At 46.8% G+C, this 5,774-nt stretch overlaps 1 non-coding gene across 1 annotated transcript; it reads left to right on the forward strand.

The window, feature by feature from the left end:
• Positions 1-4,895: 4,895 nt before the first annotated feature.
• Positions 4,896-5,001, forward strand: LOC115858394 (U6 spliceosomal RNA). The gene has a single exon (XR_004041630.1). It is a non-coding gene; the product is annotated as a U6 spliceosomal RNA (small nuclear RNA).
• The last annotated feature ends 773 nt before the right edge of the window (positions 5,002-5,774 follow it).

The raw sequence follows: 5,774 nt of genomic DNA on the forward strand, positions 1-5,774 counted from the left end.
TTTTTTTTTTTTTTTTTTTTTACAAAGTAACTTTCTCTACCTTATTTCTTTTTTTTTACATCTTTATTGGAGTATAATTGCTTTACAATGGTGTGTTAGTTTCTGCTTTATAACAAAGTGAATCAGTTATACATATACATATGTCCCCATATCTCTTCCCTTTTGTGTCTCCCTCCCACCCTCCCTGTCCCACCTCTCTAGGTGGTCACAAAGCACCGAGTTGATCTCCCTGTGCTATGCGGCTGCTTCCCACTAGGTATCTATTTCACATTTGGTAGTGTATATATGTCCACGCCACTCTCTCACTTTGTCACAGCTTACTCTTCCCCCTCCCCGTATCCTCAAGTCCATTCTCTAGTAGGTCTGAGTCTCTCTGACTTATCTTTTATGTCTGGGATGCTGAGTCACTTCCTCCAAGACGTTATTGGCAGGGTAACCTGATGCTCCTGGGGCAAACTGTTCCTGACCACGCCCCTCACCTACCGAATTGCAATGGCCTTCGCTTACCCAGGAGGGCAGCTCCCTGCACGAGGCAGGTGCTCTGTAAAATCAATTTGAATGAATGAATTAAAAACTTAAAAGCAACAAAAAACTAACAGCAGTCTCTCCGAGCTGGTTTGGAAGTCACAGCTGCCTAAGACATGGTGAAATAACTTTCCCATCTAGGGACCTTGTGACAAGGGGTGCTCTGGAATGGGGTAGGGGGCTCTGACTGGGAGTCAGAAGATAGGGTTGGAGCCTTGGTGATCTGGACCACAGTTGTGGCTATGTTAGTGTCTTCATCTGTAGAATAAGTATTGTAGGGGAGGAAAAAGCCTTTTCCTCTTCTCCTAGGTTCTGCAGCTGGGGCCTGGAAACTGAAGAAAGACAGATTAACAAGAAAAAAAAAAAGCACAGTTTATGAATGAGTGCAGCAGGCATACATGTGGGAGAAATGCAGTGATGAGTGCCTCAAATGGGCTTATATAGCATCTTAATGAAAAACAATAAATTTGTAGAGCAGTGATAAGACAAAGGAAAGACTGGGTAGGAAAATACATGGGAAACTAATAGAAGATAAGGATTATTTTAGTAAGATGTGTTATGGAGAGTCCTCGCGGCGCCACCTCTGGGCTGATAAGAGTGTAGAATTGTCTCCTGCAATTAAGAGTCTAAGAGTTGTCCTCCTGGGTCCTCATCTTCCTAGTACAGGAGAAGGAGACACCTCTGCAAATGGAAATTTATGTTCTGCTTTTAGGCAAATAGGGGGTGAGGGTGGAGAGCTTTTTTTGTGTCTACTGTGTCTCAATTGTCTTCAGCTCAAAATAATCCTTCTGCCAAAGTGGCATATTTTGAGGTGGCATTATTTTCGATCCCCTACATTCTAAAAATGCCTGTCCTTCCTGACATACAGGGTTGTGATGTGATGGCACATATGGAAACTGTGCAAACTGTAAAGTACTGTATGGATATCATGCATAAATAGTCCCATGATCATTATCTCCAGGAAACTGTCCAGGCTGCCGGCTTGCCAGCTTTGTTCACTGCCGTCCAAACCCAGACCTTAAGCTTTCCATCTCCTTCTCCCTAAGGGCCAGGCCAGTCTTTTTACAGAGAAGACGCATCAAAGGCCCAACGGAGGATTTTTATAGTTCAATGTTGCACAGACTTCCTTCTTGAGAGATAAGGAGTCTGGAGAAAAGGTGGGAAGCTAATCTAAACTTCCTGCTCTCCAGCCCCTCCCCCTACCATGCCTGACTCCTTTAAGATGAAGCCTATAGGCTGCTCCTGACTTTTGTTTATATCATTCATGATCCCCCTGCCCACGGTTTTCCTTTGCGGGACTTTCCTATTGCTCTCTGTGGAAGCCAGAGAGACACATCTAATAAAAAGGACCCAATGCATCCCCATAACCCCAGGTCCCCAGAGCCATAAATCAAAGGATAGAGCTCTTTGAACATTATCCAGCTGCAAGAATGGGACATTCCAAAGAAGAATTAAAATCACCCTGAAACTGACTCCTTAACAAGGCAAAGACATCATGGAATAAATATTAATGCACCCACTCTATGTCAAGTATTTAACATGTTTTGTAACACTCAAACTTTACATCAACTATCCCCATTTTATAGATGAATAAATTGTGTTCAGAAAGCTTTTAGTTAGATGGATGGACGGATAGATAGACAGACAAATGGTTGGGCGGATGGATGGAGAGGCTTCTTGCCACAGGCACGAGAAAGTACTTGTATCTTCCCCAAAAGACAGAGCTGCCAAGTCACATTTGGTTTCATATCAAAGCTCATCACAGGAAAAGGCTACGCGTGTCACTAGACCAGTGCAAGACAAGGCCATGTGATGGCAAAGCTGTTCCCTGAACCCAAGATTATAGGGAAGATCTTTCAATTTTTAGTTGCAGCTTTGGAGTCAGAAGAATCTGAGTAGTGGCTCCACCATTTACTTCCTGTGTGACCACGGACAAGTTACTGAACACCTCTGTGCTCAGTTTCTTCATTTGTAAACTGGAGGACTACCCAGCCTAATAGTGCTGTGAGGTTTACATTATATTGCTCGAATAGAGATATTTGTTAAATATTTTAAACAAATATTTGTGTTAAATATAAGTCAGTTTTCTCCTCTCTGTCATGTAGGCAACGTGAAAACCATTGCAGAGATGAGCTGAGAGTGGTTAGAAACTCCCCTGTGGGGGGAAGACTCCAGATACAGCTGAGTCGCTCCAGAGCATGTAGAGCTGTATGCCTCTGGGATTGAGAAAAGACTCGTTTCTGTTCAGGTAGCCAAAGAGAAAATGAGTTTCCCCTTGTCATGAGGAAATTGAAGGTGATTCTGACTCTGAGTGACCTCTGAACTATGGCTTAATTTCAGTGGCATCTGAGAAACTCAGGTCCAGGCTTCCCAGGGCTCTGTTCTTTCAACTGAGAGAGGAACAGGTAGAGAGAAGCGGAGACAGGGACAGAAAGGGATAAGGGCTGAAGACCTAAAGCAGCCAGGAGGCTCATTTTCTTTTCCTGACTTACCCTAAAGAAGGGTATAGCAGGAAAATATATTCCTTACATTGTGTCAGGATGGGAGTGTGAGTGTGTGTGTGTGTGTGTGTGTGATTGTGAGGATGGGTGTATGTGGAGAGGGGAGTCTGGGAGGGAAGTGGGTGTGGCTGCGTGTGAGAGGCTGTATGTGTGCTTGTGGGGAGTGTAGAAGGTGGGTGTGGATGTGTGGGAGGCGTGTGGGGAGAAGAGTGAGTATAGGGGTGTGCAGATGTGGGTAGGTATATGGGGATGGGGGAGAGCGTGGGGAGGAGAGTGGGCCTGAGTCATCACACTGAGGGGATAAGCCCAGCAGATGCATAAAATCACACAGGTCTAAGCATTGTTAACAAGATCTTCTTCCCTGGACATTTGTCAATAAGTTTATTTTCCAATCATTCACTCATTTATTTTCCCATTGTCAACACTGATGTACAGGGAGAAAAAGAAAAATATTGAAATCCCTGAAGGACGTACAATCTTGGAGAAGGCAAGACACAGATGAGTTCAGCAACAATAGTGAACCCAATGCTGAGTGCCAGGCACTGTTCTGAGCACTTTGTGTGTACCATCTGGTTGCCTGCTCACAATGACCCTACATGATATGTCCTATAGTGACTTCCATCTCACAGAGACTTGTAACTGGTCCAAGGTCACACAGCTTGTGAGTGGGGCTGGAATTCTCATGCATGCAGTCTGGCTCCTGAAAATGTGCTCTTAAGTGTCGCATCAAGTCTATACCATCTGTTCCCAGCTGACCTACAGGGCTAGGCTACGTCCCTTGTAACGGACTGGCTGCCAGGGAGCAATCAGCCCCTGAGAGGCTTGGTGCTCTAGCATGTGTGAATGCTTCACCCGTTGCCCTAGGTCCACTGCTGTCTGGGCCCAGTCACTTGCCCCATTCCTCTCCCTACAGCTCTTACCCTTTTCTACTTCTCACCCCAAGATTAGGCAGAGAGAGGTATAGAGAGGAGACCAGTGTAAATTTAAGGGCTCATCTGCCCTCTGCCCATCTGCTTACCCAGCAGATCTGGTATATTTTTCACCCCAAAATCCTCCGTCCTGCTGATCCTGGGAGGCTGTGCCCATTACAGCCACCTCGATTCTAAGCCACCTCCACCATCAGGGTTAGACTCTGGGGTAGGTCTGGCCCAAGTCTACTAGCCTGAGAGACAAGGAATTTCCTGGGGAATACCTAAACCCCAGGGAACCAAATGGAGGCCATTGCAGGGTCAGCCCTGCTGTCTCTCCTCAACTTTGCCCCAGCCTGTCAGCCACCGCCCCGGCCCCTCCCCCCATGCCCTTGTGCCTGGGTCCTGGGGAAAGAGGCTGGCGAGGACAAAGTGGAAGAGCAGATTCATTCAAGCCCCCCCAAGCCATCGGTGGTCAGAGCCTGGTGATGCCCCTTAATAACAGGTGACAAAAGCAAGATGAAGAACTCCTCCTGGGGTTCTTCTTTAAATCACCGCAGGGCTTAGGTGTGCTGAGGGGATCAGCAGAGGCTGGAGGACACAGTGACAGCTGCAAAAACGCCAGTGCCGGAGGTGGCAGGGCCAGCGGTGTGTGTGGCAAGAGGACAGCATGCAGATGCCGTCTGGCGACAGACTGGGCCCATTGCTCACACACGAGTCACTATCTGGGAGCTCTCAGAGACAGAGACATTTTGGTAGGGGGAGCAGTTTGAAAGGGAACGGGGTCACACACTAGTGAACGCTGGAGTGAGAGTATGCTTACTGTATGTTATCAGTTCTGGCAGTTAAAAGCGCTCATTTATAAATGCTCCAAAAGCCTGTGTTCCTGCCTGAGGGCGGGTGGAGGTTTTAGCAGTACAGTACAAATGTTGGCCATCATCTCTTCTAAAAGGAACAATTCGTGCTCGCTTCGGCAGCACATAGACTAAAATTGGAACGATACAGGGAAGATTAGCACAGCCCTGTGCAAGGATGACACGCAAATTCGTGAAGCGTTCCATATTTTTATATATGTATATGTATAGCTGATTCACTTTGTTATACAACAGAAACTAACACACCATTGTAAAGCAATTATACTCCAATAAAGATGTTAAAATAAAATAAAATAAAATAAAATAAAAGGAACACTTCAACAGAGAGCCCCAGCTGAAAGAGCCGAGGGACATTCCTCAGCTGTGTTTGTCCCACCCCTGGTGTCCAGTACAGCCGGGGGGTCATCTGAGCCAACTCAGGCCAGCCAGCAACCTACGACCTATGGTCTAGCCCCAAAACGGAGCCAGGCCGATCATATTCCCACCTCAGGAATCTGAACCAAGAATGCTGAGATGCGCAGGCAGTTAGCAGAGGGGCTGGGGGCCATGGGAATGCGTTGGAAGGTCCTCTTCTAAGTCTCAGTTTCCACATCTGTAAAATGGGCATGGAACAGAACCTCCTCCCTCAGGTTGTTGGGGGTCTCATGGGGTTTGCCTGGAAAGCAACATGCTTGGTCTCTCCTTTAGATGCTATAATTATGTGCGTAAACTCCTCCATGAAGGGCAAGAGGTAGATTAGAGGCTGAGGACTCTTTTTCCCTGTAGAATTTTCTACCTGCAGTGACCAGCGTGGGCTTGTCCTATGACAGGAGCACACACCCCTTCTCTTTGTCCCCCCTCAGGGCCTCTGTGGGGAAAGAGGCTTTCAGCGTCACTCTGGCGGCAGACAGGCCTTACTTAGCCAGGCTTATTAATAGGAGCCGTGTCCATTTCTGTCTTAAAATAGCCATAGAAAGTTAATATGA

This window comes from Globicephala melas, chromosome 1 (genome assembly GCF_963455315.2).
Source record: "Globicephala melas chromosome 1, mGloMel1.2, whole genome shotgun sequence".
Classification (NCBI taxonomy): Eukaryota; Metazoa; Chordata; class Mammalia; order Artiodactyla; family Delphinidae; genus Globicephala; species Globicephala melas.